The 11913-nt window shown below is 53.3% G+C and overlaps 1 protein-coding gene across 1 annotated transcript in view; it reads right to left on the minus strand.

Annotated features, from left to right (window-relative positions):
* Ten-m (teneurin transmembrane protein Ten-m) overlaps window positions 1–11913 on the minus strand; it is a 41454-nt gene that overhangs the window by 27365 nt on the left and 2176 nt on the right. The window lies entirely within an intron of this gene.

Here is an 11913-nt window from a genome sequence, read left to right on the forward strand (position 1 = left end):
CCTCTCGTGCGCCAGTCAACGGCGCATCAGCGGAGATAACAGAAATTATATAACGGACGGAGGCAGAATGCTGAAGTAGAAAACCGCACAAAACCCACCGATAGTGGAAGGCAAGGGGGAAAACAGCGAAGGTGGAGTTTTCTGTCTATGGTCCCTCCTCTACTCTCCTCAGCCTTTTCACAAGTACGATGTTCTTCCACCATTTCATCAATCGAAGACGAAGTTGGACTGCCAACGTTGCAGTGCTGCCGCTTGATAGAGTTGTTCACAGACAGCTTGTTTTCTTATCGGCAATGCGTCCGATCCGAAAGACGAAGGAGGCCTCACAGACATGTGGGTTCAAAGATTCCATGAGCGTCGCTAGAGCGTCTCCTAATCACGAGCTGCGGGTGGGAAAAAAAAGAGGAAATCCTTCGTTGCCCGACCCAGCTGAGGAATTCTATGACCGACCCCGCTCCGACCTCTGGCTTTCTGACATATGCTCTTACTCAGTGGAGCTGCAGCGATAGTTCACGGAAACGTGTATCGTTGGAGAATGACGCAATGCTTCCCGATAAGAATACCCTGGTCTTTTGCCTGTCTTTGCTTCGAGTCGTTGAAAGTGACCGCTTATTGGGAGAAGAGACTCCAATTAAGGCAGTGGTCACGAGCCATGTATTCTGACGGCTAGCGAGAAAGACTGACTGAGTGAGAGACCAAACACAATAGTTAGTACTGCTGGTTGCCGCGAACCAACTGGAAACTATAGTCACGCTGACCGTCGTTTGCTGACTCGTTTGCTTCTTTTGCGTTTCCGCCCGGCCAGCTCGAAAGCAACAACTAAAAAAGTAACTCGAATGTATTAGGCTCTTCAGCCCGTGGTCTCCACCAGTCTTTCGGTCTGTCGCGACCATTTGGCCAACAGTGGGCTGGCGAGCCGAGTTGCTTTGTCTTCCCGTGACCCTGCGAACGCCCGCCCGTGCGCAGCCTCTGTTTCCATGGGTGATGTTTGAGTCGAAAATCTCGGTTTGCTTCTTTTGTCTCCTATTTTCAGACGAATGAGGAGAGACACTCCGGCTCGCCCGCCCGCTCACTCGCTCTCTCCGGGCCGCTCTCCCGCCGATAACCGGCATCAATAAACATGGCCGGACAATCCGCGTTCTATGGTTCTGATCGAAGGCGACCGAGAAGTCAAAGAATAAACGCATAGATTGCTGTGGCATTATGAACTCGAGTTTTTCGCGCGTCAGAGAGAGCGTCGCTGCGCGTCGGCGAAGGGCGCCGAGGAAGCCCGGCCTCTTCCAAGAGCTTCCCGCAACGCTACTGGTCGCGTCTAGAAGCTCTCGACGGCCGCCGCCGCGGCGCTGCTGCGGCTGCTGCGACGACTACTGCTTAGTGGCAAACTGCTTGGCTAACTGCTGTCAAGCGAGTGGCACCCGTCGCTCAACAGCTGCTACCGGCAGTTAATCTCAATGGGAAAAAAGAGATTGAAGCAGAAAAGATTCACTCTGTGCCAACCAGGTCTACAATGGTAGACCTTCAACCTTTACCAGCAGCGGTGATCGCGGCGGCACGACAGGGTCTCGTATTTGACAAAGTCTCGTAGACAATGAAAAATGACCGCAGGGGGCTCCGCGAATAACTCGCGAGATCTGGAGTATTTTTTCCCCGAGTTTGGAGCTTGATCTCGATTAGATGTCTCGCTTTGTGGATCGTTTCGGCTTCGGACTGAAAGTATCGGCCAACACTCGGCCGGCGGACTGACTGAATTCAGGTGAATATCTGAGGGGCGGGTTCAGTTTTTCCGAGGATTCAGCGCCGACCAGCTACTCGGTCTCAGAGAGGGGATCTTGTCAGGTGCGACGACACCAAACCTCGCTGAACGAAGACGACCGTCACTGCGTATACAACATCTATTCCATGCTGGGATTCCCTTTGAGTGCACTTGGAGCTCGCGTGGAGCCATCGGAAGAGCCATCAAGTCCATGATGTCCGCGAGAGAGACGACACTTTTCGACGTTCTCCTCAATGTCGCCACTTGCTCTCTGTTGTCCTTCTCTTTCTTCCCGGACACTTTCTTGCACCTTCCTCACGTCGACAACGGATTAGTGGCTTCTCTCTGCCTCCCGCTCCCGGTGTATGCTTTTCAGTGGCTCTCGAGAGCCATTCTCGTGAAATACGTGCCTGTTTGCCCGAGCTCAAGACAACGATTCTCCACCTCTAGCGGACATCTGGGTCACTTGAAACACCGTCAGCGTGTCATGTCGGCTCGGACCGATGTTTATCCGGTGTACCTCGAGGGAGGCTCGCGTTTCAGGGCTTGCGATCGGGTCGAAACCCCCGAACAGCTACTGAGTCCTTTGGCATAGAATGCGCGTCTCGACATCTATCTACCGAGAGTGAGCGTACAGTGTGCGAGTCCTCATCTGAGAATCTGTCGTGCGTCGATCTTCGGATTCCATGTTCCACGTCCCTCGTCCTGGACAGCTCAATCTGGCCCGATCGAAAGCGCCCCGGTCGATGATATGCTCCCCCTTGCCAAGCCTGGATCGGAGACTCGGAACGAGTTTTGGCTCAACCGACGGACCTCAAGATCCGTGGAGAATCCCGAGGCGTATTCGAATTCACGTGGCCCCCGTCAAGAATTACCCGTCGAAACAACCGGGGCAAGTGTCTTTCACTCATTATCCGTAGCACTGTAACGTCCGTGTCAGGACTGCAAGGCGGTGTCCTCGCTCGCGTGACCCGATGTTCATCTGTCCACCCGTATGTCGGCATGAAGCCTCTCTACGCTGAGATTATCATTTAAAAATAAAACGCCGCACCCGCGCTCGGTTGCTGGCTAAGCTCCGCTGGGCTGCCCATCATTCAGCAGACAGATGACGGATGGCTCTTTTTTGTTTTTCGTTTGAAGCGATTTTGTGGCTTTCGGCTCTTTTGGTATGACAAAAAAACGCTGCCACAGGTTCAAAAGTCGTCGCAAAGTTCGCGCGGCGAGGACTACAACGGCGACGACGGTGATGATGACCATCATCCTCGTGGGTGGATGGGTGGGTAGTTGAGACTATACATATCTTGGCTTCGGGCTTTTGCTACCTGACCGGCGGAAGGGGCTCGACGAGACGAACCACAGCTACCTGAGCTCTTTAGCTCCCGATAGGGTTGCGTTCGCCTAATGTGTCGCCCGTCCCGTCTATTCATTCATCCATGCACCTATCCATCCATCTATTCGCCCGCCCGCCTGTCCATCGTCCGTCCATCGGTTGGTCTGACTCGTAAACCAGAGCGCAAACTCGTCCTGGAAGACAGATGGCGTACTTGTTCTTTATCGCCGAGCGGAGTTGATGCTGGTGGCGAAGCTCAGTTGTCGTTGTCGTCGACCGACTGCCGTCGTTGTAGTCATTGTTGATGATCGGAACGCTAAAGAGACGCATGACAAGTTTGGCGACGGTAGTTTTGGCTCTTGTTTCTTTCCTGTAGAAGCTGCTGCTGGTGACGGTGTTTCTCCTCCCTTGTGCTCGAAACGATGACGAAGATGATGACGACAACAGCAACAACAAGCACGGCGTGCACCAACAACGACAACGTTGTCGTCGTGGACATGCATAGGATGCGCCCACCAAAAAGAGCAACACCCTACAGCGGCAACAGCTGAAGCTAAACGCAGAGCTAGCATAGACAGCTGCGACGTCGTCAATCACGTCTCGCGTTGACCAAAATGGCGAGATAGCGAACAATGCTTTTTCTACGGCAGGGCGGTGGACTTCTGCCGCGCGCGGCCGCCGCTACCACTTGACTGCCAGCTATTCTCTGTCACGAAACGAATCAGGCGGACAGACCGATCGACGATCCCGGGGCAGCAGCCAAGCGACTTATTAAATCAAGGGCGTCAACAAGCACAGTCTTTCGTAAAGAAACCCGAGGCTCTGGGGGGCGAGTCAGACTTGCCAGACCGGACGGACCGACGCAGCGAGCGAACAACCAGAAGGCAAACAGAACCAACGGCGGTCTCCGGGAGATCATCTTGTCAAGATTGAGATCCTTAAACAGACTCGCCTAGTTGACGAAGAAAAAATGCTCCAACCAGCTGGAACCAGCTGTTCGCATCTCTTTCGCGAATCCGTCAAAGGTCCACGACGAACACGCAGGAGAATTATTTCCTTGATTGTATCCCCATATAGGTCTCAAGTGATGCTTCATCGGATATCTGCAGGGGTGAGGGATCTCTCGCGTGCAAGGACAACGGGCCCCGCTCTTCCGGCTCCCGTTGGAATTGAGCCTTCACGACCGCCTAAGCGGGGAGGCCGACCTAGCGAATCTGCATCATTGTGACCTCGCCTGAACGGAAGGCCGGACGAGCGGGGAGCAATGTACCTGCGCTTCCCTCGAACCCGTCTCTGGACTCTGGTCCATTAGCTGATGAAGGACGGGAGAGTTTCTGAATATCTGGCTCAAGATGTCTCCGGAGCATGCGGCCGCTCTGATGCTTCGAGTTTTCAACAGTTTTTCAGCTCATTCGTCCCTTCTGATGCCAAAACACAGAAGATGAGAGGGAGGCTCCGGGGTAGACGGAATCGTGGGAGGCCCAAGATTGATTTCTCAGAGATTTGGTGCTACTTCTCTCGCCAGAAGAGAATCCTGTATTCGGGACCGAATGATGTCCTAAGAGTGCACGAGCAAATAAGTGAGTAATTGTCCTCCCTGACTCTTCCTCGCTCGGAACGAAAACGTGGTCACGCTCGGATGGATTCTCCCGCACGACCGGCAGCGTCGGAAGAGACTCATAAGAGCGGAGTAGGAGATGGAACTCATGCTCAGGCTTGGAATCGATTCATTTTCGCAGCACGCCAGAATTAGACAAGAGAGGAAGCGGGAGGAGCGCTCCCTCAGTGCTTTACAACTGCGGTCTCAGCACGAAGACCACACGTCGACCTCCACAGTTTTCAACTCAACAAATCAGAGCTGTTTGCCGTCAAAGTGTCTGCTCTATCCGACGACTCCAAAGTTGAACTTGAAGAGACAATGAACTATTTGGAAAAATTCCCGGATGACGACATACTCTGAGGTTCGAGCGCTCACGACGAAACCTGACGCGATGACATCACGTTGCGCTTTTCGGGATTCGACGTTTCCTGAAGAACACCGCTGAGCGAGATTCGGAGCAGGACATCGACCGAGATTGACGTCTCACTCCCGCCCTCCGGAAGATTCTGAGGAAATGAACGAGTCACGGATGTGAGCAAGAGAATTCGCCTGAGACACACGTCAAGGACCGCATCTGGGTCCGGACTCGATGATCTGCCCCTCGAAACTTGGAGACCGATGCCGAAGCACCGAGAGACAACACACTTGTTCGGAACAACTTTTTTCTTCCTGTTTCCGTCTCCATCTGTTTCGAGAGGACAGTTCGAGCGACCTTCAGATTGTTTTTCAGGGCAACAACGACGAAGACGTCGTTCGTTCTTCCATGTACTAGTGCTCATCTCAGTCCGAGCTTGTAGCCTCCCATTGTTCGAAACAGCAGACAGCAGCTCCCCCGGCAGCTGCAGCCAGCTGCGAAAGGATGTCTGGAAAACACAAAGTCTTCGCTGTCGACTTTTGCTCGGAGAATACTCCGCTGCGTCGCGGGGACCGCAATGCAGTAGCAAGCTTCACGTCAACAACGAACAGACGCTCACAAAGACGCAGACCATGTAGCAAACTCGGGCGTTGTCACGGAATCCAAGTTCAGCAGAAGGCGTGCAGCTCCATGGAGCAGCCGCGAGTCCCATGGAGGTATGCGGGACCGTACTTCGATATCCTGCCTGATTCCTGTGGAACAACGTGCGGGAGACATGAGCATCAGCGTAACCGGCAGACCGTTGTCGGAGTCGAGAGCAGAGCCAAGGTCATGTCCAGATGGCGAGCTCGGTCCCCGTGGGCAAAAAAGAGCAAGAGGTGAGAATTGTCCTCGGACGAACGAGGAATGGTTTCCCACTGCTGGTCGTTATCACAAACAGACAGATTAAGCGTAGGAGACAAGGGTACGTGTACGCTGCGCTCCTATTCAAATGGTCCATACACAAACGCTGTACCGTGACGTGCCGCAGCTGCGTACGCTACAAGCAGTGAAAAAAGTATTTGCCTCTACCAGCTGGCTCTCGCTTGATCGAAGGCTCGGTGTCGAGAAGGAGGGTGAATTGCTTACTTGCTTCACTCTAGGGGTGTGAGTGCTGAGCTCGCCGAGCAGAAAAAGCAGCGAGCTCATTGCAATAGAACCCTCTGAGGACGGTAGGTACACGTGATCGGCAAGCGGATGAAACAACGATCCGGTAGTTTTTTCGTACGTTCTTCAGAACTACATGTTTCTCGTATGTTTTCATCTTTACCTCGAGTCTTGTGCCAGGGGAGAGCGCGGAGCTCGGGCTCGTTTCCTCCCATTTCTTTCTCCCCGCGGCACCGTCCTTCGACGAGCTTGTGATTTTCTGATTTCCGGCTGATGGCCCACGCAGCCTCGAGAAGCATTGCCGTCCCGTGCAAGACCTTGCGACAGACCACAATAATTTGTTGGGGCGGCTCGTTGCCGACCTTCGGACTTCGGGTTGAGGGGATTCGACGGGGCCGCAACCCTCGCGAACGATTATGCTCACAATAAACTATAATTTCTAATCGGACAGATGCGCAGCAGAGCGCCTAATGAGCGTGCCCTACTGAATACATGATACCCGGTAGAGCTCGGAGTAGGAAGGCACTAGGCAGGAGCAAAAGCCGACGTGAGGAAGTGACTCCGTAACGAGTGGCATTCGTAGTCACGACGACTGGACGGTCGTTCTGAGCTGGCCATACTTCTACAATGACAGGCATCCATAAGCATCAGTCCAAATTACAGAAGAAACAACTCGTTCAGTCGGGAACTCATCAGTCGGTCCATTCAGACCGGGGTTCCGGATGTTGGCGGGGGTTTGGAACTCGAGAGAACGATTTTCACTCGTCCTCTATCCGATGCAAGTCTGCGATCGAAGAGGATATACGGAGCCGAACACCGAGTGTCGATGCCGTCGTACATTGTGTGATGAGGCAAACGACCAGCGCTAGAGTCGACGTCACCATCAACAGCGCTCCGGCCCTGTGCCTTCAAGTTTCCCCGAAACCTGTTCCCCCGAGACGCTTCTCTGGCACCTTGAGACGACAAGCAAGTATTGGAAATCAATCCTGTTGCTGCTGTCGGCCAAGACGACATCGACAACCACAGCGTCAACGGACACCATGATTAGACCGCCGTTCCGAGTAATTTTCTCGTCTCTCTGCCCCGGAAGACCTCACAACATTTGATATCCGTCTCGACTATCCGTCAAAATGCCGCAATCTAGGCACTCGTACTTTCACGATGGAACTCTCTGCGGAATCACTCGCGGAACCCCCGCAGATTTTCTCGGGGAATTCCTGACAGGAAGACAGCCGGCTCTAGCTGCAGAATAATTCTCTCTCGACTCAGCATAAACCTCAAGAGAGCCTTTGCACGCCCCGCTCTTCAAGCCCTGTCGGGCTCTCCGGAAAGTTGTCGATGATTTCGACCGAATCCGGCGCCGCGTCAACTGAATGACTCATGATGCTGAATGAGGGCGCGACCTACGGAGTGAGTTTTTAAAGAGAGGTGGTCTCCCGAGTTGAATGCGATGAATTACGGATTTTAAGCGTCCGATACCACCTGGTGCGACTTCGATCGAGTTGGGACGCGGCGAGTCAGGTCCGAGAGTCGAGTCAGGAGATGTACAGAAGGGGCAGAAGGCAGCACTCCGGATGAAGTCGCGAGAAGAGTGCTGCTCAGCCCCTAAGGTTAGCGTGCTCTGTCTACGCCTGGGGACTTGCGTTGCCGGATAAATCATTTGATCGTTGATGTCCCGTGCGGGAGCTCGCTGCCTCGAGAAACCGAGAAACGGCTACCCCTGAAAATCTCTGTTCTGAGCCGGAAAAATATGCAGGTACTCGGCCTTGATCCTCCTGAGTACATTTGCTCTATGGATCCGTCCTGGGAAGCAATGTGAATAACGGTACCCGGGACGTTAAACCTTGGCTGTGTGGTCCAGCCCGAAAAAGTTTTTTTTGATCTGCGCAAAGGAGCTGAGGGCTGCTATCGCCAAGCTGACCCGGGAACCTCGGACTTCTTCAAAGAATCGATTCCGGACTCTAAACTCACAGACACCCGGCTCAGATTCGTTCCCCAGGCTTGGATCCGATGGATCCCTCCTGAATTTTCAGAGGATCACAAAGAAATTCCCGAGTCAATGACGAAATCGTGTCGAAAGACCTTCAGGGCTGCCAAGGTTGACGAAGATCCTGTTCGATCGCCTGTGGAGGACTTGGAGCAGGAAATGCGGAACATTCCCTCAACAAGTTTGAGGGGCTCCCCGGATGACGACGAAGACAGTCTCCGCCAACGGTAATAGGGATTTCTCAACAATGCGCTCCGCGAAACCGAGCCAGACCACCAGACCTCGGTTGGATCTTGACTGTCTGCCTGATTCCGAGCAGCCGGCCGGCTGCGAAGCGGTAAGCCGCGGACGCAATCCCCACAACCCGCAACGCAATCCGGATCTGAATTGTAAATTTTTGAGGAGAACGACGAGAAACGGGGAGACGCCGACAAAAGAAGGAGCTGGAGAGCAAACTGGAAATGCCCAACCAGTTACACCAGACGCGTTCCCAAAGCCCAAGAGACTCCGGTCAGGATGAGCCGCGAGGAGGGGAGGCGGGGGGTGAGGGGGGGGGGAGAGGACCCCGAAGAATATTTTGGGGAGAAATTTCCATGGAGAAAGAATTGCACACTTCCATCGGCGAGTATGTGGCTCCTGATTCTCGTTGACTTGCTCTCTCCCGTGAACGGGTGGCCTTCGACAAGACTGCGAATTATTCTACTGGCGAGATTCCCCACCGCCGGTTTCCTCCCGCCCAGGGGGAATGGAACCTTCGCAGCAATTTTCCAGGAAGTTGTCCGTTCACACTGAGTCCCTCTCTGACGATGGGTAGTATTCCCAGAGACGTATGCGACGACCGACCCAACTTTTTTTCAAGAGCCGATGCAGCTCTCGCTTCTGATCCTCTACATGTCGGACTTTCGCGAAATCTTCATCAACTTGCCTCCCTCGAATGACCCGAGCTCCCCTGTCCTATGAGCTCTGCTGGCGTCGATATCGTAGAAGACGCGGGCTGCGATGCCTGTTCTGATATGCCGAAGCTTAGTTCTACTTCAACAGAGCGTTCCCGCAGAAGCGGCATCAACAGCGTCGTCAGGGCAACACACATCCTCACGCACACGCAGGCGATTTGGTGCGCAAACAGAAACGAACAAATATGCCAGAGTGCTATGTGCTCTCGCGTTCTTTCGTTCGTTTGCCTGTGCGTGCTTACGTACGAACGTTCCTAGTGTGTACCGGCAGGAAGAACTGAAGAGCGCGGACGAGCTGCGCCTTCGGCCCGTCCGGGATTACGGGATCACCGTCAAGAGGATCTTACGAGAGGAGGCCGGCCTGTTTTCCACTGGAGCGGGAATGGGTTTGGGAACGCGCTGACGGACGAGACGGAAGGGCACAAGAAAAAAGAGGAGACGTCAAAAACGCAAATCGCAATCTCAACAGGGGATGCGGCCTAGATCATGGCGCGAGATGAGATCTGCTATCCTTCGCGGAATCGCCCGTTCTCTTCCGCTGAACGGCATCCCACCGAAAAGGGCCGTTGCTCGTTGATGTAAAGACGAACCGAAGACCTACTGTCTGCTGAAACTTTGGCAGACAGGGAAGCGCGCAAGCCTTCAGCCTGAGGGTTGACTGTGGACCTCGATCACGTGAAGGCGTTCCGTGTCATTGTCGCCGGCTTCCGTACACCTTTGTTAGCTGAATCCGTTCAACGGCAGCCGCGAGAAATTGGTCGTCTCATCTGTGTGCGAGCTGGTCACGCCATCGCCGACTCTGAATCCAGTCCAAGGGATTCACGCCGATGCCCCAGCATCGACTCGAGGAATACGTCGCCAGCAGGGAGGTATACGTGACTATGACATCATCGGCTTGGCGTACCCGAAGGCACTGATCTTGTGAGTTTTCCGCGGATTCCGCTATCCTCTTCAAAGACCGCGGACAGCGCTGAAGGCCCTTGTTGGGCAAGAGCGGTTGTATTGCTCAAAACTCTTGGAACGATCCCTGGAAACCTTGTCAAACCTGAGCTGGTAAGCCAATTCGTTGAGGAACTTCGAGTGTTTTCTCCTTCTGACCGATTCGCCGGATATAGAACGCGGCGGGTATTACTGGCAGCATTCCTGGAGACCATTCCTCGTGGAGTCTGTACCCATTGGAGCGGACTGGGTAGGAGAATTCCTCATCGAATACCTCATCGAGATGTGATTGAGGACGCTAGAGATGGCAGACGTGAATCTGGCACAGAAGATTAAACCACTCCCGTATGGGAAGTTCGAGAGCATTCGAGCATCGGAAGTGTTATCGAGCCTAACCGCGGTAGCGCGGACCTTGTTCTGGAGGCATCCACGGGTCGTCTCATCTCTGGAATTTATTCGTGGGCGCTCCAGAGGCAAATATCCCTCTCAAGCGAAATTTCGACAATTTCCTGAGGTATCCTGAGCCCATATCTTCGCTCTTGGGCTTGCTCCTACATGGGATGTCTCTCTCGACGAGACGGTATACCTGGAAACTCGGGACCCATTCGCTCGATCGTCACTATCGTGAACTGATGAGCGTTCTCGGGACCCTCGGGGTTCACGGTGATAGATTCTCCGCAGGTTATGGGGAACTTTTTCTCCGCTTCATTTAAATGTAAATCGGACATTGCTCGAACGCTCAAAGAGGAGAATCAGAGGAACTCATTCGCCCCGTTCGCTTTAGCTCTGCGAGAGACTAATTCGAGGCGCAATGAGCCTTCTCCACGCAGGATCTTCTTTTTCTCTCTCCTTTCGCCCTATACCCTCGTAACAAATGGAGGAGAGACGGAGGATCGCAGGTTCCATACAATTACCGCACCTTCAGTACTAAACTCTATGTTCTCATTCTATTGTTCCGTTGCGCTGAGGTTTCAAGCGAGCCATACTTACGGGGCCTTTTTCGACTCCCTCGATTCCATTCGACGGGAACAGACAGATCGCTCATATGGGTTCCTCGCAGATACGGGTTCCTTGCGGGAAAAGAAAAACCAGTCCCTCGAGAAGAGTGAAACTCTAGGTTTGTGATTCGTTCACCGTCTCAGTCTGAGCGGATCCATTAGTCCCGACGCTGAGATTTGTCGACGTTGCCCGAGCGGCACATACGACGTTTTTTTCCTCCCCATTCCTCCGCTTTCTCGTCGGATCCAGAGCTCTGCGAGCAAGCTCTGCGACTCGCGCACTCCATCAAAAAGTGCCGACGACTCAAATCCGTCACCGCTCGCTGTCCGTAAGGCGCAACGCGCAAGTGGCTCCTAATCTCAAAAAGAATCAAAGTTTACGAAACGTTGGAAGTTTTTCTCTCTTCGGCCGTCGAGAAGAAATCACGGAGTAACGTAATCCGAGATGCCTCAATCTGCATTCTGGCGGCGCGTTTCTGCTCGGGAATTGGACTCTAAATCAGATCAACTTCGGATCGTTCATCCCCCGTATCCTCTTCCCTTTTTTTTTTTATTTTTCTAATACAACCCTAGTTTATTCAAACTGTACAAAACAAGAACAAAAAATTGTAGTTTCCACGAGGGCAGAGCCCTGTCCGTGGTTCGGGTGGAGACATAAAAGTTTGCCAGAGGCCGAGAGGGAGAGTGACCAACACCTTGGAGAGAGATGAAGCTAAGGGAGCAGCAGATCTACATCGATATTATTTAGGGTATTCAAGAATGATTTGATATTTCTTTTCCTCTCTGAGATCCGGCGCTCTGACCAGGTCTTCAGAGAGTCAGGGAGCGAGTTGTACACGGCCATGTATTGAA

Source organism: Galendromus occidentalis, unplaced genomic scaffold, assembly GCF_000255335.2.
Source record: "Galendromus occidentalis unplaced genomic scaffold, Mocc_1.1 scf7180000076421, whole genome shotgun sequence".
Lineage (NCBI taxonomy): Eukaryota > Metazoa > Arthropoda > Arachnida > Mesostigmata > Phytoseiidae > Galendromus > Galendromus occidentalis.